General features: G+C 35.2%; 1 protein-coding gene across 1 annotated transcript in view; it reads right to left on the reverse strand.

Annotated features, from left to right (window-relative positions):
- The window catches only part of PLPPR5 (phospholipid phosphatase related 5), a 387,402-nt gene that overhangs the window by 86,447 nt on the left and 277,713 nt on the right, over positions 1-23,242 (reverse strand). The gene's annotated exons all lie outside the window — the stretch shown is intronic.

Below are 23,242 nucleotides of genomic sequence, written 5' to 3' on the forward strand. Positions count from 1 at the left end.
TGAGTTTCCTGGTTCAGCTCCTTTGTGACATCACCACATGCATACGTATGACATCACTGACACTCCCATGAAGCCTGAGAGTGCCACCCACTAGGCCACCAATGGATCCCCCAACTGTATTGTGGGGATCGCCGAAAACATTGTTTTAACAGCGATCCCCCTGGATGACAAAAAGGCATCGTCGCCTGCAGGCTGCAGTATGCATGACAAACATAGTTCATCATATGCATCAAAGGGGTAATGACTATTTAAAATAGTGACTTCCACAGGTATTTAACCTTGAATAGCACTGCTGATTATATTAACTTTTCTTTTGTCATTATTTGTGTAAGCAGACTTTTTTATAAGATAAGGTATTAGTGCAGTGCAATTAATTACTTGTACAAATCAACAGAATATCGGAAGGTTGACATTAAAAAATGTGATTCTCACATGTAGTTAACTTTACATAGCGCTGCTAATTACCTAATTACCTTTGCAAATGTCATCATTTTAACATTATAACATTGTGTTAGGATATGGAAGTTGTGCAGTGAAATTAAAGAAATCGTCTGTAAGACATGAAAGGAGCAGCATGCTATTAAATGCAGGCTGAGAAGCTTACGTGATGAAGTAGCAAAACGATTTAATTTTTTTCCCTATATGCATCACAAATTAAGCACTGCATTGCAGAAGATCAGCCTACAAAGTAAGGGCTGGATTACAAGGGGAGCGCTAAATTTTTGCGCTCCCGTAAATGAGCAAATTTGTCCGTTTGCGGGAGCGCAATAATTAACCAGCCATTACAAGTGGCTGGTTATTGTTACTGTAACCTTGCGGTAGCAATTAGCACTCCGAAAATTAACCAGAGATTAGATCTCTGTTGGATTTTCTAAAAGTGCCCAAAATGCCCTCAAAATAGAGGGCATTGTAGTTTTCAATTTTAAAAAATGTAGCATTTTTTAAAAATTAAATACAGCTGCACTAGGCAGTATTTTGGCGCTTAAGTTGGCGGGAGTGGGGTGTTAGAAAAAAACGGCACTAAAAAGTGTCTTTACAGTGCGGTCTACGGGAACTGTTTGTTCAATGTAAATATATATGAATATGCTTATATAAATATATATGTATGTGTTAATGTGTATATACACATATTAACACATAAATATATATGTATATATTCATAAACATATATATATATATATATATATATATACTAACTGCTGCCCAACGCTAGGCTACTTACCCCCTTCGATGTGCGAACAAGGCTCCCATAGAAGCCTATAGAAGCGCTCTTGTGAGTTAAATTGATATAAATGGATATAAAAAGTGCAAAAAAAATCTTTAATGTGTTATAGCATTTTATTATTGCCCTGTTGTTTGCATATAACTATGTGCTTAACCCCTGAAAAGTCAGCTCCAGTGCAGCAATGCACCTCTGCAAGATAGGTAAACACATCTTCTAAGCCAATGATAAAAGATAAATGTGTTTTGCCACCAGCTAGCTCCCAGTAGTACATTGTTGCACATTAACCTATCTAGGTATGCTTTTTTATAATGGATTCCAAGAGAGAAAAGTAATAAAAAAAAATAGAAGTAAATTTAAATGATCTCAAAAATTAAAAATGTTCTGTCTGAACCATGAAACTTTGATTTTGAGTGTCATATATTCCTCTAAATTATAATAAAGACAGACAAAATAAATAATGGAAGGGCTCTATAAAGTTTTTTTTAAATTATGGTAAGTCAAACTTTTTATGGTAATCAAAATTTTAGTTTTTTTTTAATGAGAATAACATTTTAAATGTAATGTCCTTTTATGGCAGGAGTCAGCAACCTTGGCACCCCAGATGTTTTGGAACTACATTTCCCATGATGCTCAGACATCATGGGAAATGTAGTTCCAAAACATCTGGGGCGCCAAGGTTGTTGAGCCCTGCTTTAACCCATGAATGTCCTCACTAAGAAAAAAAGCTATGGAAAAAAAAAAATATTTGAATTTTTTATTTCCTTTGGGCAAGCTTAGCAACAATCAATCTTTGTTTTTTTTTTTTAACAGACCAAATAGTTTTTTTTTTAAGGTAATGTTAAATCAGCAGCACTGTTTAAGTGGTGCAACAGGCGGAATTCATTGTACTAAATATCAACCCTTGAAAGTGTTTACAGAAAGAGAAGCACTCTACATATTAATAGTGTATTTTTTGGCCGGTCAATCTTGCTTTTCACAGAGGAGAACTTTCCTGGAGAATTTTTTTTCTGATCCTGCCTAAAAAGGACTGCACAGATGTACCAGACAATACCATTCTTCCTCTGAACGCGGGACATGGCAACTCAAGACAAACATTACAGCCTTCTGTGAGTCTCCTCTAGTCCACGTCTATTGGGAGACTTCCCCCATGGTCATAATACACATATTTACAGAAAGAGAAGCTAGGAATGAACAATGGCTCAGTAGCTTGTTCTTTGGTGGGTCATCACCTGGGAGCAACCTCTTGAATGTTGACATTAAAAATTGAAAACCCAATAGGGTAGCGTTTTCATTTAGTTTTGTTACTTTACCTCATCTGTGACATCACTGATGACATCATGTGACCAGAGATGTTACTGATATCACCATATTTGATAACCTCTTTGTTGGCATTGGAAATATAAAGTAAAAAAGCAATGTTTTTGTATTGTGAGAAACCATAACATCCTGCACAGTCCAGATTTTGGTGAATTCTCCATCAGATCCTTTATTACAGTTTTTTATAAATAAATAATAAATTAATAAGCAAATAAATAAAAATAAATATTTTATTAGATACTTCAATGATTTAGCTGACAGGTTTCCACAATTTTTCACAGTTTTATATATATATTTTCAACAGCCCTATTCAATATCAAAAATGTTATCAAATTCCGTAACACAATATTCAAACTCAAACAAGGGGCAGCAGAAGTAACAAGAGTATTTTATCACATGTGCTACACTTCACCAGGCACACAGATTTGGCAGGACATTATGTGTTTGCATGTTGCTTGCCTCTGTCAGTTGTGTTGTACAAAATTGATATTAAAAAAATAAGTAGATTTTAGAATCCAATTATGATAAGACTAACCCAAGATATACTACCAATACCCACCTCATACAAACCACCTTTATCTTTCCCCTTTTTTTTTTTTTTGCTTGTATCTCTTCCTCCCCTCTGATCCTAACCCTCCTATATGTCCCCAAGCTAGGAGATACTTAAATCATATATACTTAACAACCTTTTACCATCAGTCATTCAGATATATGCCTTTCCTCGACAAGCTAATATATAAACATCACTCAATTGACTTTGTGATTTTTTCATCTACTACAACTTCTCATATCATGGTGATCCAACCCAGATGACAAATTTTATAGAACATACTCTTGCCATAAGACAATGTCAAACTCTATGCTGAAATAAAAATACCTGTTAAAAGTCCTACAGAGTGACATTATGGATGATACCTTAATTGATATCAATCATATCACAAAACATAACAAATTATATATATATATATATATATATATATATATATATACACTCTTTGTTTCACAAATTGTGATGTAAATCATTGTATAATGTATGAAAATTATTTCCAATGTTTATGACAAGCTTTGCACCGCATGCAACCTATACAATGTTACCTGTTGTTGATTTTTATGTTGTATTATTTGAAAAATCTCATAAAAATTATATATATATTTATATATATATATATATATATATACACAACATTCAAAATTAGGGGGAGGTAAAAGGTGAGTTTAAAATCCTCCATTACGCACAAAATATAGAGAAAATAACTCATTGTGTAGTTCATTAACAAATCTAGACACGCCAGAAGGCTTGTTTTTCCCGCAGAAAACCTCTGGAATACATTGTTTCCAAGACAGCAAAGGATTCTGGGTAAGATATGGAAATTAGGTTTACAATGACACATCTTTTTACTTCAAGTCTGCTTTTCAGCAGATTCCCTTTACGCCAAAGCATCACTGTTCACACAGCTTATAAGCTTAGCTAGGGTTAGTGCAGTGATTCATAACCATCCCAGGACAGACGGTTTCGTAGTTATTGCTACTCATCAGCTGGGAGGTTTAAATCACTGCTGGGTGAAGTTTATTCTGGGCAAAATACAACAACATTCAAAATGAGGGGGAGGTAAAATGTGAGTTTAAAATCCTCCACTACGCACAAAATATAGAGAAAATAACTCATTGTGTAGTTCATTAGCAAATCTAGACAGGCCAGAAGGCTTGTTTTTCCCACAGAAAACCTCTGGAATATATATAATTTCCATATCTTACCCAGAATCCTTTGCTACATTGGAAACAATGTATTCCAGAGGTTTTCTATGGGAAAAACAAGCCTTCTGGCCTGTCTAGATTTGTTAATGAACTACACAATGAGTTATTTTCTCTATATTTTGTGCGTAGTGGAGGATTTTAAACTCACCTTTTACCTCCCCCTAATTTTGAATGTTGTTCTATTTTTCCCAGAATCAACGTCACCCAGCAGTGATTCAAACCTTCTCTCAGCGGATGAGTATCAATAACTACGAAACAGTCTGTCTTGGGATGGTTATGAATCACTGCACTAACCCTAGCTAAGCTTATAAGCTGTGTGAACAGCGATGCTTTGGCGTAAAGGGAATCTGCTGAAAAGCAGACTTGAAGTAAAAAGGTGTGTCATTGTGAACCTAATTTGCATATCTTACCCAGAATCCTTTGCTGTATTGGAAACAATGTATTCCAGAGGTTTTCTGTGGGAAAAACAAGCCTTCTGGCCTGTCTAGATTTGTTAATGAACTACACAATGAGTTATTTTCTCTATATTATATATATATATATATATATATATATATATATATATATATATATATATATATATATAAAAATCCTCCAAATGGACTTGACAAAGGAAAAGATCTTTATTGCATATAAATCATCATAAAGTGTCAATCGAAGTTTCGGCTACAGTTTTAGCCTTTTTCAAGACAATCAAAGTCAGTTATGAAAAACTCTCGGCGTATCCATGCGCCATTCCGTGACGTATTAGGAGATATATATATATATATATATATATATATATAAAGTAGATTTGTCAATCACAAGTTAATTTGCTCCAAATCATTCTACAAAAGTTCAATGGCAAACTCCATTGTATGCAATTGGGCAAAAACAGACAAGAAAGTGGCACACACTGAAAAAAATATCTACATCTGTTCTATGCCACGGATTCTCCATTTGGGAACCCTGCAGCAACAATTATATACTGTATAACTGAAACCTAAAAGGTAGGAATTTCAAATTATTTTTAAACATATTTTCTTAATAAAGCTGATTAAATTACAAGATACAAACTTTAAAGTGGTTTTAAGCAAATATATACAAATTTGCTTGATTTTAGCTTGTAGGTCTGCTTCCTATTAGAGTGTTATACATGTCCATTTGCTTGAACTAGGGGAAACATATTCTGTTGCATATTTTTTCTGAATAAGCATAAAAATAAATGGAATATTTTGTTTTATCTAGCTGCAGGTTTTTTTCTTAAAGGGAAATTAAACCCAAAATGTTTATTTCATGTTTCAAACATAGCATACAGTTTTTAAAAAGCTTCCAATCTACTTCTATTATCATTCTCTTGGTTAAAGAGATACCTCTCTTCTTTGTAATATAAAATAACTACGTAGCATGCATGGAAAATGTGCTGCGATCTAGTGCTCTTGCTAATGTACAACATTCTTGCCAAGGCAACATCATATAAGATCTAAGGGTATCTAAATCTTTAAAGAGCACTCAAGGTAAAATCTTCAGACGTACACTTGAGAGGAAAACTTTTAATAGGGGAATTAATTGAAAGGAATTTGCTTTGGGGTGAACGTAAATGAGGGCAGTTAGGTGTGTAGTTTAAAGTATATATGCCTGCTTTTAATCTCTTTTCATTCCTTTGAGAGTCATGGAAAAAAAACAAGTGGTTCAAAGATAGGCGATTGGTAAAGAACGAGCAAGGACCAGATGCCAAAAAAGATGAAAACAAATAACTTCAGTGTACCGTACCATTATAACTTTTGTTTGACATGCACATTCCACACTTTATTAAAGGGATATGAAACCCAATTTTTTATTTCATGGTTCAGATAGAACATGCCATTTTAAGCAACTTTCTAATTTACTTCTTTTATCAATTTTTCTTCGTTCTCTTGGTTTCTTTATTTGAAAAAGCAAGAATTTTTGGTTCAGCACCCTGGGTAGCACTTGCTGATTGGTGGATACATTTAGCAACCAGTCAGCAAGTACTACCCAGGTGCTGAACCAAAAATGGGCTGGCTCCTAAGCTTATAATACTGCTTTTTCAAATAAAGATACCTAGAGAACAAAGAAACATGGATAATAGGAGCAAATTAGAAAGTTGCTTAACATTACATGCTGTATCTGAATCATGAAAGAAAAAAAATTGGGTTTCATATCATATCCCTTTAATAAAGATTTTACTACATGCATACCCATTTAGTATACCAACATTGAAGCACTCATACATGAACTTTTAACTTTTTTCCATTTTAAAAAGATTGTATAAATGTTGCTAACGGGGTTTAGCATAGGATTTGTGTTTTATGTATAATTTAGGGTGAATTTTGATTTTGGTGAATATAAATTTGGTGTTGAATAATTTGTATAAAGTTAGACTAGGAATTGACAGTCCTAGGAAAGTACATCCGAAAGGATGGTGGGAAGGATTTTTCCTGTAAGGTTTTCGCTCCCACAGTGGTTCTTCAGTACTAGTGGGTATAAGAAAAAGGGGCAAAATAGGAGAAGAAAAAGTGGGCGAATGTGATGATACAGCTTACAGATTTTATCCCTGGGATATTCACATAGCTGTTTTAAAAATCCCTTCTCCCCGATTAAATAATAGAATAAATTGGAAAGTTGTTTGAAATCATATTCTCTATCTGAATCGTGAAAGATTTTTTGGGGGTTTCATGTCCCTTTAAGACACTCCCATATAGCCTTTGACTTGCATATGATAGGCTAAACCCTTTTGAATTGAGCATAAAATTGGGAAACCAAACTAGTCTCCTCTCTTTTCTTCCCCCCCCCCATCCTGCTGAAGATGGCTGATTTTGGACAAAGAAAGAAAACACCCATTAGAGAATTTGGCTAATTAATCTACCTACTTTTCCTGGAATAAATTATCTATGATTAATTTATTTAGTTAGCAGTGCTGAACAAATTGGGGTTGTGGTAGCTAATTGCCCTGCGGTAATTTGACTGTTTTGTTGTAAAATATATGAATATATATAAAAAACACCAAATTCTACAAGCGCTCAGTGAGGCACAATAAAGAAACAGAAAATTTAATGGAATAAATTAAAGAAACCTTAATATGTAAATTAATGATATTCTTTAGCAAAAGAATAAATCGATAGTCTAATAATAGGCGAAAGACGCCGAACGGTTAGTGAACCTCGAGGAGTCAGAGGAGACTGTCATTTAAGATCAGGAGAACTACCTATATTAAGAACTTCCCTCCCGAGTGGGGTAAACAGTTTTTCCTGTGAATATGATTGAATTTGTTTTATGTAGCCCTTCTGCTCAGTGAGAGGATTCTGTCCTCCCTGAGCTCGCCTTAGGACACCTTCATTATGGTTTGACAGTCTGAATTAAGAATAAAACCATTACTTTGAATCATGGTTGGGCTATTGTATCTTACAGAAATATGTATATATATATATATATATATATATATATATATATATATATATATATATATATATACCAGCAAATATTCAACTTATTACAACATATGTTATCGGTTCCTATTAAAACTCTTTGCAAAAATAACGGACGGACCTGTTAGTGTTTAATAACTTGTATTAGTTTTACCATAGAATTTAGTTAGTATTAAAGTCTAGGCCAAAATAAACTTTCATGATTCAGATAGAGCATGTAATTTTAAACAATTTTCCAATTTACGTTTATCACCAAATTTGCTTTGTTCTCTTGGTATTCTTAGTTGAAAGCTTAACCTAGGAGGTTCATATGCTAATTTCTTAGACCTTGAAGCCCACCTCTTTCAGATTGCATTTTAACAGTTTTTCACCACTAGAGGGTGTTAGTTCACGTATTTCATATAGATAACACTGTGCTCGTGCATGAGAAGTTATCTGGGAGCAGGCACTGATTGGCTAGAATGGAAGTCTGTCAAAAGAACTGAAAAAAGGGGGCAGTTTGCAGAGGCTTAGATACAAGATAATCACAGAGGTTAAAAATATATTATTATAACTGTGTTGGTTATGCAAAACTGGGAAATGGGTAATAAAGGGATTATCTATCTTTTAAAACAATAAAAATTCTGGTGTAGACTGTCCCTTTAAATTAAAAATCCATCACCATTAATAACCACATCCTCTAGAAGATGCTGACTATCAGTATAGGGGTCAAAATAATCAAAATTAGACTGGTCATCTTGGAACAAATTATTTGAATAGAAACGATGCTGGTGTAGTTAAAATGTGTTTTTTGAACTTAGGGTATGTTTCAGAACATTTGGCATCATCATTTGTTGCCATTATTTGATTTGGTTGTATTCACCAACTAATTTAAAAATAATATGCAGACATTATAATTCACCCTGCCCTCTACATAAAGCCAGAGTTTGTTACCTGCATATATTCTTCTTGTGTGCAACACATCTGTTATGTTCTTGATATTGATATTAAAAAAACAAAATACAAACAAAAATGACAAATAAAATGGCCAATTCTCAGGTTTAGATATTACATTAGAGTTGTTTTGATTGATTCATTTGAATGATGTGTAATGTTAACAAGTGACATGTATGAATTAAACCTGTTGCGTTCCAAAACCATAGTGGGCATGTGCTGGATGAGTTATTTATATTCATGATAGTGTAACAATGCTTGTTATACATTTTTAATCCCAATTGATCAATTATAAACCTTTTTCCTGTCTTTCATGGTTTTTGCCCAGATTCAAGAAGATCTGTGCAGGAAATAAATATATCTCACAAAAAAGTGACCACAACTTCTACAATAGAGTTATTCAAAAAGTTCACACACTTCCTATCAAAGTGCAAAGTTGTGAGATTTTCTCCACTGAAAAAATGGAACCTCTTTAATCATGCCACAAGTTTACATTCTGACTGGGGTTTTACTGTAAAAGAAATAAAATATACATTTTGCACAAAATACCACAAAACTCCTTTACAAAATTTCTGTTAAAAACTTTAGATTGTGACACAAAATACTTTATGAAAATGGCTTCTTTTAAAAACATACATCTTGGTCTTCTTTTTGAAAAAGCCTGTACCATTTATCTAAAATGACAACGAATCACACAGTAAAGAATCCAATATTATTTGCATTGATCTGATTACTGAGACAGATTATGTTTAAAAAATCAAAAGTACTGTAACTTAAAGGGATAGTAAACAACAAAAATGTTATTGTTTAAAAAGATCGATAATCCCTTTGTTTACTATTCCCCAGTTTTGCATAACCAACACTGTTATAGAAATATACTTTTTACCTATGTAATAACCTTGTATTTAAGCTTCTGCAGACTGCCTCCTTATATCAGATCTTTAGACAGACTTGCATTTCAGGCAATTAGTGCTGACTCTTAAATAACTTTATGTGCATGAGCACAGTGTTATCTATATGAATCACGTGAACTAACACCCTCTAGCTGTTAAAAACTGTCAAATGCATTCAAATCAAAGGCGGCCTGCAAGAGCTTAGTAATTAGCACCTACCTAGGTTTAGCTTTCATCTGAGAATACCAAGAGAACAAAGCAAATTTGATGATAACAATAAGTTAGAAAGGTGTTTAAAATTACACGCCCAATCTGAATCATGAAAGTTTAATTTGGACTTTATCCCTTTAACATAACAGAAATGCGAGTATTAAAGGTACACTGAACCCAAATTTTTTCGTTCGTGATTCAGATAGAGCCTGCGATTTTAAGCAACTTTCTAAATTACTCCTATTATCAAATTTTCTTCATTCTCTTGGTATCTTTATTTGAACTGCAAGAATTTAAGTTTAGATGCCAGCCCATTTTTGGTGAACAACCTGGGTTGTTCTTGTTGATTGGTGGATAAATTCACCCACCAATAAACAAGTGCTGTCCATGGTCCTGAACCAAAAAATAAGTTAGATGCCTTCTTTTTCAAATAAAGATAGCAAGAGAACAAAGAAAAATTGATAATAGGAGTACATTAGAAAGTTGCTTAAAATTGCATGCTCTATCTAAATCACAAAAGAAAAAAAAAATGGGTTCAGTGTCCCTTTAACTCAATGCAGGCATTTTGAAAATGATTTTACCAAACTGGTGTTCTAGATGCGTGTAACTGTAGTTGTGATTTTTGTTTTCTTTCATCTCTAGCATTTCTCATTTGCTGTGTGAGATAACATGTATTTGACCAATTGCTACATTAAATTACAAAGAACACCCACAAAAGACTATAAAAGAGAGATGAAGAGAACCTCAATGAACATAGACCCTAATTTCATAAGTTCATCCAATATGGAGTAGTGCCATATGTTTAGTGTATTATGCCCAAATTAAAAAACATTATTCCCTTACAAATGTCTTAAGGTACTCAAAAAGGCCAGTTTGTTATATTATCAAGTCCATTTAGTTGTCAAATTCAGTAACTAAAAAATGGAATCATTTGAAATTCATATGTCAAACAAAATTAATTTGCAACTTCCAATTGGGAATGTCTTCAGAATAGCAGAGGAGAAGCTGGATAGCATCTTAAACTTAAATAAAAAAAAATAAAAAAAAGTAGTAGAAAATACTACAGCTATAAGCCAGCAGCAACACAAACATATTTTTTATTTGCTTATTATCTGTTTATTTTTTCAACGGGGGTCATAATTTTTAAGAACAAAAGTGAACAGTACATATTTATTGTCCAACACACAAATCAATCAACTAATGGATCATTACAATGTAATTGTGAAGCCTTTCCAGTCTGCAGAAAAGCCTCTACTGCCTTCAAAGTAACAGATTTAACTACATGAACATTAAATGACTGTTTGTTCAGTGTTTAAGGATGAATGCAGAAAATATGGAAAGTTCAGTATGTTCTCACATTCATCTGTATCTGAATGCTCATATCTAACAGAAAGACATACAGAAAGATAGCTAGCTAGATATATGATAGATAACTAGATGACCGATAGCTAGCTAGAGATAGATATTGTATTAAGTGGTCTAGGAATTAATCATTTATTTCTCTAGTGAGGAGTTTATTACATATTTTTAAATGTAACCCTAAACCATACATTTTAGGAAATCACAATATAACATATGATTTTTAACTGCTTTAGGAAGCACTGCAATATGAGCTCCTGTCAAATGCACAGCTCCAAACACCCATCACTATGACATTTTCTGACTTAATTATAAATCTGTGTTGGAAAAGACTGTAAAGAGATTTAGAAAGCCCTGAGATTCACATCTTGGCACATTCTTGGTCTATTTCAGGCACAAGCTGAGCAGTGTCTTAAACCAACTAGATTGATGCAGAACTTACATTTACTAGCTTTTGTGTATGTTTTTTCCTCATGCTTTTCTCTATATTCTTATTGTGTACTTGGTGCAAGGAGATAAATAATATATCTATTTTTTTGTTTTATTTCAATTGATTACCCCTCCAAATGTCACATTATTATTATTATTATTATTATTATTATTAGTAGTAGTAGTAGTATTATGTTGGTTTTTTTAATTCAGTCTTAATTATTTAGGTAGTGCATTTTATTTAACGTTCATGCTTTTATAAATAGAACAATGCATCCTTGAAATACCACCGAAAAAAGTTACCTCTCATTTTTTTTTCTTTTTTCTCCCTCATAACTTTCTAGGGGGTGGGTAGTTCAGGTAATAGGAAAGTTTCTATGTAGAAAACCAATTCCAAGGAGTGACAGTAACCTAAAATCTTTGCTTGCAAATGCAAAACGCTTGAGTAACAAAATGGAAAAGCTAGAGTTATTGTTCACATATATTATATATACAATTCACATCAGTGGTGTCACCAAGGTTGGGGGCACATAATGACTGGTCCACGTTGTACCCCCCCAACTGTGATCAGCCCTCATCTTGTATCTTGAGACACTGCTAAGATAAATAAATGTCCCCTTTATAATGATCTATTACCTATATATAAATGGATAGGCATAGCACTCTTGAATTTAATCACAAAATTCTCAAATCAATATTTTTAATATTTGTCTGAATAACATTCAACAATAGACAGAGCACAAATAGTTAGAAAGTAAATACAAAGAGAGAAGCGCTCTACCAGGAACGAACAAAAGCTCAATAGCTTGTTCTATCGTGAGTTACCCTAGGAGCATCCTCTTTTAGCCCAGTTCTGCTTTTCACAAAGGAAAACTTTCCTGAAGTATATCAGTCTGATCCCGCCAAGAAAGGTCAGTCCAGCCCCAAAATACCAGGCAATTCTTCTTTGAACAAGGAACTTGACAACCCCAGACGATCGTCTCAGCCTCCAATGGGCCTCGTCAGTGAGGTGCAGCCATGTTCCTCTAGGCTTACCAGGAAGAAAGAGCAGGACTGCACCGCAGAGTGTAAATAAAAATGGAAAAAATCATTTATTCGGCATAACAGCAAACACCGTGACAGACAGACATGGAGGCTGCAAACAGACTGACGCAGTTCGTGCCCCCTAGTGGCGCTTAATCATAGACTACTCAGGTAAGATAATAGTCCCCTTAAATAATACAAAATGTATACACCTGATATCAATAAGCAGCAAATGTGAACACATTTAAAAACAAACATAGATCATCACAGCATACATTTTCATATCCCTCCTTCCCCTCTATGATGCATAATACAAGAGGAAACCAAATAGCAGTCCTGTAATTAATAAAGTGTCTAATATTCCCCCTCATTCATATTAATATACATTTACAGAGCAATCATTATCATCCTGGTGTTACTATTGACCTTATACAAAGTAGCTAATGTCCCATTCCATGTTCAGACCTAATGGTGATCTTGTTTTTAATTTAAAGATCCAATATAGCTCTTTTTTGTCTAAGATGTTATATTTGTTTCCTCCTCTTAATGGAACTTTTGCTACGTCAATTGCTTTAATGGAAAAAATGCCCTATATGCATGACATGCACATTATTGAAATATCTTGCCACCGTAGAGTCAACATTGTAATTTTTCACATCACTGAAGTGCTCTCTTGCACGGACGTGTAAATGTCTAGTTGTTTTGCCAACATATTGACAGTGGCAAAATTTGCATTCCAATAAGTAAACCACGAATGTGGTCTTACAATTAGCATAGAAATGTATCTTGTATACCTGTTGGTCAACTGAGGATCTAATATCTCTTTGGCTACATTGATCATATCACACGTGCGGCAGTTTCTACCCCCACATTTGTAATTACCTTTAGCTCTTTGAGGATATCATCGCCTGCCAAAATTGATAAATTTCTCCTCAGAATTCTGACTATGTCAGGAATTTTTTTGGTATATTCAGTGCTAAACAAAATATCTCTCTGTAGTATCCCTTTACTTTTCTTTGGAGTGTTCAAATCATACTTCAACAAAGCTATTTCATTCCTTAATTTCTGTAGTTCAATTGCAATATACCCCCTAGCGTCTAGTCTAGCACACAATTCATTTGATTACTGACTATATATCTTATTATCCTTAGTGTTTCTTCTAAGTCTGATAAATTCTCCTCTTGGGATCGCTCGTATAAAGTGGCGTGGATGACAGGACTTAGCATGCAAAATCATGTTGCCAGCACTCGGCTTCCTGAATGTCCTGGTGGTGATATGACCTGTCTCCACATCACCCTCTACAGTGATAACAAGTAAATCCATTTTCAAGTTGTAACTCCCTACAAACCTCAGATTCATATTATTGTTATTGATGAAACTACGTAGCCTTAGAAACTCAGTTTCATTCATTGGTGTATTTACAATAAAAATAAGATCAATACATCTTTAAATAAAATTATATTTTCCACATAAGGATTATAATCATTAAAGATATACTGTAGTTCCCAAAACCCTACATAGAGGTTCGCAAAGGATGGGGCATTTTTGCCCCCATTGCTGTGCCACAGCACTGTAGCTAGTAGATATCGTCAAAAATGAAAAAAATATGAGTCAGCAAGAATTCTAGTACTGCACAGACAATCAGCTTAATATCCGAGCTATAACTAGTAAATTTGTCTAGAAACTATCATACTGCTAAAATACCTTCTGTATGAGGTATGGAGGTGTAAAAAGAGGCTATGTCCACTACTATCCAATTGAAACCATCCTGACACTTAATGTCCTCTAGACACCCAATATGATGTTGAGAATCCCTCAAATACATGTATAGATTCTTTACCAAAGGTTGAAGGATCCCATCAATCCACTCAGAGAAAGGCTCCAATAATGAGCCAATGCCCAAAACTATCAGCCTACCCGGTGGATTGATAGGATCCTTATGTTCCTTTGGCAAATAGTGAAACAGGGGTACAACAGGAAACTCAGGTATTAAATTATGTACATCTTCCTCATTGAACACTCCCAAACCTACACCATCATCAACAAGACTGATAAGTTCTCCCTTGGGCTTCCGCAAAATAATCGGTTTTATCAAGGACATTAATGTTTCCTCCTTTATCCGAATTACGGATAACAATGCTATCATTCTTTTGCAGAAGATCCAACGCCATTTGTTCAGACCTCGTTAAATTGTTACAATTACCATTTGCTTGTGTTCTACATTTGTTAGCCAACTCCATGACATAATTTTCTCTGTGCCGCCTTCGCTCCGGATAAAGATAGAAGATGTCTTCACGCTGGATGAAGATGGAGCCGCCTGGAAGAAGACCTTCACAGCCGGACTTCAGGAACTTTAAATACCTATTTAAGGGTTAGACTTAGGTTTTGTTTTTTGGGTGTTTTCCTTTTTAGATTAGGGATTTTTTTTGTATTTTGTTAATGGGCAGCAAAAGAGCTGATTTTAAGAGCAATATCCATACAAATGCCCCTTTAGGGGCAATGGGTAGCTTAGGCTTTTTTAGACTTAGGTTTTTTATTTTGGGGGGTTGTGTGGGTGGGGGGGGGTTACTTTTAGGGGGTAATTAGTACTTTATTTAGGTTAAAGGAGCTGATCGCTTTTGGGCAATGTCCTACAAAAGGCTATTGGTAGTTTATTGTTAGATTCGGGGGTGTTTTTATTTTAGGGGGGCTTTTTTATAAGGGTATAAGTTTAGGTTTAAATAATTTTATTTTAGATAGTTACGTTTATTTTTTAATTTAATTTTAGATTTTTAAATTTTTTGTAATTTTAGTGTGTTTTTTTTGTAATGTTAGATTTTTTTAATTTTTGTATTAGTTTTTTTAAATTTAATCTTAAATCTTGTAAAATAATTGGGGTTAATTTATGGGATTTTAGGTTAGGGGGCTTAGTGATTAGATTGATATTTTTGCATTGTTAAGGGTTAATATTGTAATTAGGTAGTTGGCGTTGGAGGTTTTTGCGGTTTAGGGGTTAACAGTGTAATTAGGTAGTTTGTGTTGTGGGGGGTTGGCGGTTCAAGGGTTAATATTTTAATTATGTTATTTGCGTTGTTTAATTTGCGGATTAGAGGTTAACTACTTTATTATTTTGCGATGTGGGGGTTTGCGCATCTGTTAGGTGTTTGTTAATATTTCTTGCGGGCAGATAGTTTTTTTTGTTAATTCTTTGTGCGGGTGGTTAGGTGTATTTGTTAATACTTTGTGCGGGCGGTTAGGTTTTTTTGTTAATACTTCGTGCAGGTGTTTATGATTTTATTTTGTTAATACTTTGTGCGGGCGGTTATGTATTTTTGTTATTATTTTGTGCGGGCGGTAAGGTTTTTTTGTTAATAATTTGTGCAGGCGTTTATGCTTTTTTGTTAATACTTTGTGCGGGCGGTTAGGTGTTTTTTTGTTAATACTTTGTGTGGACGTTTGTTTTTGTTAGTACTTTGTGCGGGCGATTAGGTTTTTTGTTAATATTTTGTGCGAGCGGTTGGAAGTTTTTTGGTTAATGCTTTGTTTGGCTGTGTGCCCAGCCAACTCTTTTTGCTGCGCGCACAACTGATGACGGCAACGGACGCGTTACAAACACGATTATGGTATAGATATATATATTTAAAACAAATCTTCTAAGTGAAGAACATAGGAATTTGAAGTATTCCTAACGCACCTTCAGCTTTAGCGCATTTGGGGTAGTACAGTTTCAAGTTAGCATGCAAGAGATAAAATGAAAAGGCTTTCTTTAGCGAGCCCCATAGAAGTCTAGGGAAGAGGGAGTTAACGTGATCGCGATATCCGAAGTCCTGAATTTAATGCGCGTAATTCTTTCACTTTCATGCTAACTTTTTACTTTCATCTTGTAATACCAAAGCTAGTTTTTTACCTTGAGCACAGTTAGAGCTCATGAGCGATAAGAATTTTTGAGTGCCACTTGTAATCTGGCCCAGTATTGGCACAAAGGAAACGTATTATCCCATTTTTTAAAATTGCAGTTGCATTTATTTTATAGGATCACAATCAAGTCGTTAGTTACTACATAATGCCACCAATCAATTTGCAAATCACTAAATACTAGAGGCTCAGCTGGTCATAGTGACCATCTCAGTAGGGTAATCTGTACCCATCTTCAATAACACTGGCACTTAAATCAAATAAGTACTGGTGTTATTGCCAAGTAAAATGCATCCTCCCAATGCAATAAAATATATTTATACCCTCTTCACTACAATTAATCTTAAAGGGATACTGAACCCAATTTTTTTTTTCATGATTCAAATAGAACATGCAATTTTAAGACACTTTTAAATTCACTTCTATTTTCAAATGTGCTTTGTTCTTTTGTTATCCCTTGTTGAAAATGAATATGCACATATCCTACACTTGTAGAAGCTAGCTACTGATTGGTGCCTGCACACATTTGTCTATTATGATTGGCTGATTAGGTGTTGTCATCTAGCGGCAAGTAGTACAATGCTGTTCCTTAAGCAAAGGATAACAAGAAAATGAAGCAAATTTGATAATAGAAGTAAATTGGAAAGTTGTTTAAAATTGTATGTTCTATCCAAATCATGAAAAAAAAAGTTGGAGTTTAATGTCCCTTTAGGAACACTGCCCATTTTAAATCAAAGTCACTTATGGTGAGGTATCTGAGTGACCCCCTAGTGTACTTTAAAGAGGCATATAGTCTCCAGTGTGGACTTTATTTTTACCAACATAGTCATTTGTGTGGATTAAAATGTCAGCCTATATTAAAGATACTGGGGACTTTTTGAATAAGCTACATGATTTATACTATTTACACTATATGAGTTATAAATATATTATTTTTACGCTTGATGTAAAGAGCCTTTACAGATGCATCAAGCATGAGACAGGAATAGGTATTGTCAATAAGCTAATGATAGGTAGTGGCAAATATAGTTTACAACATATAGAATTTATTGATGAATGACTGAGTATCATACTATACTGGAATTATTTCCTGTTCCAGGACAATTGGTTTGTACAGACTAAGGGTACAGCCATGGGATCCAATGTGGCCCCATCATACGCCAACCTGTTCTTAAACAGTTTTGAAGAAAATTTTGAATATGCTAATCAACTGTTTCAAGAGCATAGCGCCGCATGGCAGCGTTTATTGATGACGTGTTTGGCGTGTGGTGGGGTGACAGTGGATCCCTGGAAAAATATGTAATATCCCTCAATGAATTTGTCTCAGGGGTAGAATTTTCTCTCACCTACAGCAAAATGTTTGTCGATTTTCTAGATACCAGGGTTTACGAAGAGGATGGTACCCTTAAGGTTGATTTATTTAGGAAGCCCACGGATAGGAATACAATGCTGGCCTATGACAGTTTCCACCCTATAAAGTTGAAGAATTCCCTCCCAAGGAGTCAGTTGTTGAGGGTGAGCAGGATTGTGAATTATAAGAATAAATTACCCTCAAGATTGAAAGAGATGGGTGAAAATTTCACGCAAAGAGGTTACCCTGAAAAGCTGATTAAAGAGGCTAATGAGTGTGGGCCAAGAAATCAAAAATACTAAGGTACAAAATGAAATAAAAAAGAGAATGGTATTCACTTTCCAATATAACCTCTACAGTGATGAGGTGACTAAGATGGTTAAAAAACATTGAGATATTGTGAGAAATTGTAACAAGGAAATAGATACATTCCAACATGTTCCCATAATGGCATTCAGAGGGTTAAGAACCTCAGGGACCGTCTGGATAGGAGTGACTTTGGTCCGGCCAAAACTATTAGTCAAAGATACATAGGACAAAGGTCCCTGGGTTCTTACCCCTGCCTGGAGTGCACCAATTGCCACTCCATGATCAAGGGGAGGGAATTTGTGCATCCTAGAACAGGTTGTAATTTCAACATAAATGGATATTATACATGTGAAACTACATTTATTGTATATCTCATAAAATGTCCGTGCTCTCTAATTTATATTGGAGAGCCCACAAGAAAGGGCAGAGAAAGGATGAACCAGCACAAATCCAACATACAATGTGGGAATAAAGATGTGCCTGTGTCTAATCATTTCTGTGGGAATACAGATGTGCCTGTGTCCAATCATTTCTGTGGGAATACAGATGCGCCTGTGTCCAATCATTTCTGTGGGAATACAGATGCGCCTGTGTCCAATCATTTCTGTGGGAATACAGATGCGCCTGTGTCCAATAATTTCTGTGGGAATACAGATGTGCCTGTGTCCAATAATTTCTGTGGGAATACAGATGCGCCTGTGTCCAATCATTTCTGTGGGAATACAGATGTGCCTGTGTCCAATCATTTCTGTGGGAATGCAGCTGCGCCTGTGTCCAATCATTTCTGTGGGAATGCAGCTGCGCCTGTGTCCAATCATTTCTGTGGGAATACAGATGCGCCTGTATTCTAATCAAATGTACTGGATCCACCGGTTAGATAGTATGTACCCAAAGGGATTAAATAAAGAAATAGATTTCTCTGTTTTCCTGTTGTACTCTTATCCCTTAGTAGATTTTGTATATGGACATATCTATGAGAGGTAATAGGGATCTTATTTATAGTAAGCTGCTTGACTACTTCACAATGAGGTTGTTACCTATATCATTTCTTTTTAATGTATTGAAAGTTAAAAATGTCAGATGCAATAATATATGAGAACCACTAGGTGGGGTAACTCCCCTGCATGAAACACATCTTGACAAATCTGTATGTAATCAAATGTTAATTGAGAGGCCTATATAATGTGTATATGGGCCAGGTCATTTTGTATGCATGATTAAGGCCAGAGAGGCTGAAACGTTGCATTGTATCAAGAAAATAAAGGTATAACACTGTAAAGAGAACCTTGGTGCTGTGGATTATTTGGATTCGATGGATTTGGGGTATGCAGTAACCCCTTACCATGTGCACCTTTACCTATATTGGAGAAAAGTTTATTTGGGTGCTGAGCTTATTGATTTTGTGTACTTTAAAGTGAAGGTCAATTTATTTAATTCCAAACATATAATCTTTAAACAAATAAGACAAATATTCTAGTCGCTTATTTTATATATGTTAAAAAGTATTCTTTCAGATATATATATTAATTCTTATATACCGCCGTTTGCGCTACATGCTCCGCCCCATCAATACTTCCTTGTTCTTATTGGGTAAAGTAGCTTTCTCTGTAAGTATCGGACTACGCTCGTGCACCCGTAATAGACTTCAACTGCGCATGCGTATCCGCAGCTCAATGGCGCATGCGTTCAATAACTTCCCGTGACTCTGTATACAAACGCTAGTAGTCACTGATAGGCAAGTGTGTTTCACTCAGTCTAAAGCACCTTGAAAAGCAATCGCTAAATTTATAAGAATGTATATTAGAATAAAAAAAAAAAGATTGCAAGATTCGTGAAAAATAATTTGTGAGGTACAAATATTAGTATGTGAGATGCGCTACAGTATCATAATTACCGGTTAGTAAGTTGGAAGCACTTTTTCTTTTATCAAAGTGATAGCGATACTGTCAATTCAATATTACTATCAACTTGGAGGACAGAGAACGTATGCGAGTTACATGCACGAGCATGCCCAAGGTGATCCACTGTATGCATAAACGCATGCTGGACGCCATGGGGGTAAAATAACGAGTGGAGAGAAAAAATGTCAATCACTGAAGGCACTATGGCGGGCGGATTGAAGAGCTGAAACGGAGCGGGTCAAAGAAGTAAAATATCGCACTTATTATTGTTTTTGCATATATTTTGATGAATGAACATCATAATTATTTTTTGTGAAGTATTGAAATTGGGTATAGAGAACGCATGACTTGACCTTCACTTTAAAGAACTGGTATCTATAGGACCTAGTTATAAGTGTTTACCCAATATAGCTTATAAGTCAGGTTTGACCAATCTCTGTTTACTTGTATAGCTTGTGTGCAGAGATATGTCAGATTTTAAAAGGCTCTTGAAGATTCACAGACCTGTATAAATATTTGCAAGGAGTCAAAACTGTCACTTAAAGGGACAGTCAACACTTACTTTAACATGTTTTTATATTGAAAATAACAAAACGGAGGTCCGCCTACACTATACCCCTCCTGCCTTGCCGCCTTGCTTCTGTCCTAATCAGCGGCGCTAACTACTCTAATACCCAGTAAATATGGATGCCGGACTCCCCCCACCATTACGTAGCTGCCTTCTTCTTCAACTGATAAGCAAATCAGAATCCAGGCATCGGACAGAAATTGCAAGCGCGTGCAATTTCAGTCCGAGGACTGGATTCTGATTTGCTTATCAGTTGAAGAAGAAGGCAGCTACGTAATGGTGGGGGGAGTCCGGCATCCATATTTACCGGGTATTAGAGTAGTTAGCGCCGCTGATTAGGACAGAAGCAAGGCGGCAAGGCAGGAGGGGTATAGTGTAGGCGGACCTCCGTTTTGTTATTTTCAATATAAAAACATGTTAAAGTAAGTGTTGACTGTCCCTTTAATATGGAAGCCTGGAACTCTCCTAATTGTCATATTCATTTCTGTTTTCAGAACCAAATACTACAAAATACATCCACTCTCTGTGAATCTTCTAATTGGAATGAAAATCCTAGCTGAGCAACATATTCTCCAATCACTTTCAGAAAGGAATAAAACCCCAGCATATTTACAAGCTTCAATTTCTCTTTAAGTTTTGAACTTTATTTACTATGGCAATTTTTTATCCCTGACAGATGGTTTAGAGGTGGCTTAGTATACCGACAATAATACAGTAATTGAATAGACCTACTTACCAGAGGATTCACGGGAACATGACAGTCAAAAGATAACACAATAACAATTACAAGGAAATACTTATGTGACCAGCCATGTGGCTCTCTGAATATTGTTTACAAAAAAAGTAAAAAGATCTACTGATTTCTACTTTTAGGTACAGTGATTTTCATAAACAAAAGCAAAAATTAATCATTGTAAACAGTATGACCACAGCATAGATATCTAAATTCATCCTGATTATCTAAAATTTACCTGGTGGGGCTTGAAAAACTGCTAATTCTTGCAGGGGGTGCCCTTTAGATCGTTCTTTAAAAATTAAATACAACTCAGATATGTAATTCACAATCACCTCTGTTTTCATATGTAGGTGTTTTTCTAATCACATAATACTTTTTTGCCTCAATCTAACTGTGAGCTAGAACAGTAAAATCTTTAGAGGATGAAATGTCAGCAATACCCATAGAATGCCTCTGTTTAGCCCTCTGGCAGAGGCAGGGAGACTTATTTCACAAAAGGTAAAACAATATGCTCTGAATTTTGTAACTATAAATATCACAGCTTTTTATGGGAGCGCAGTGTAGTTTTAGTGGATTTTACAGCTGGGTGATATTTACTTTTAATTTTAAAGGGTCATGACACCTCAATTTTTTCTTTCATGGTTTGTAGGGACTGGGAGCGTGCAAGTTTCCTATGTACTTCTATTCTCAAACTTGTTTTGTTCTCTAGGTATCCAATGCTGAAAAGCATACCTCGGTATGCTCAAGAACTGCTGGTTGCTGGCTGTACTATGGGGCTGATTTATGAAAGTGCGGACCGACATGATCCGCTGTAACGATCACGTCCGTCGCACATCGATAAATGCAGACAGCATACGCTGTTGGCATTTATCATTGCACAAGCAGCTCTGGTGAACTGCTTGTGCAATGCTGCCCCCTGCAGATTTGCGGCCAATCGGCCACTAGCAGGGGGTGTCAATCAACCCGATCGTATGCGATCGGGCAGATGAGTTAAGGAGCAGCAATCTGAAGACCGCTGCTTCTTAACTTCTGTTTCCGGCGAGCCTAAAGGCTTGCGCACAAACAGAGGCATTAAGGGCCGCACGGGTCATGATAAATCGGCCCCATAGACTGATCAGCCACTACATTAAAACCACTGACAGGTAAAGTGAATAACATTGATTACAAAGAAAAAAAAATGTTCATTATGTCCCTTTAAATACTGGAGAAATAATCCTAAAGTTTAAGTTTCTTGTACTACTTTAATTTCTAAAAAATAATGGAGCACTACCTTGTTGAAACCTAGGTTTGGCTTACCTTAATTCATCTGATGAGGACAATTATTAGCAGATAAAGCATGTAAAAAATAGCTGTGTGCAATGATAAAGTAATTATAAAATGTCTGTATTCCATATACATTGTTTGCACATTTTCTTTTGTCCCTAATTATCCTCATCAGAAGTTAATAAATAAAGGAAACCTAGATTTCAATATGGTAGCACCCATTACTTTATATAATCTGACAGAATTATCAAAGCACACAATTTTATAGCTAAATGACAAAATAAATATTGAAATTATCATACAAACATGTTTTAATACACATTAAGGTTTTATATTACAAGCTTAAAATGTTTAAAGGGACAATAAACCCAAAATGTTTCTTTAATGAATCAGATAGAACATACAATTTTAAACAAACTTCCAATTTGCTTCTATTATGTAATTTGTTTTGTTCTCTTGGTAGGGATAGGTAGGGGCAGCAATGAACTACTGGGAGTTAGTTGGTGGTTGTACATATATGCCTATTTTCATTGGCTCGCCTGAAGTGTCAAACTAGCTCCCAGTAGTGCATTGATGCTTGTTCAACAAAGGATACTAAGAGAATAAAGCAAGTTTGATAATATACGAAAATTGGATAGTTGTTGACATTTG

The sequence above is a fragment of the Bombina bombina genome, chromosome 10, assembly GCF_027579735.1.
Source record: "Bombina bombina isolate aBomBom1 chromosome 10, aBomBom1.pri, whole genome shotgun sequence".
Taxonomy (NCBI): domain Eukaryota; kingdom Metazoa; phylum Chordata; class Amphibia; order Anura; family Bombinatoridae; genus Bombina; species Bombina bombina.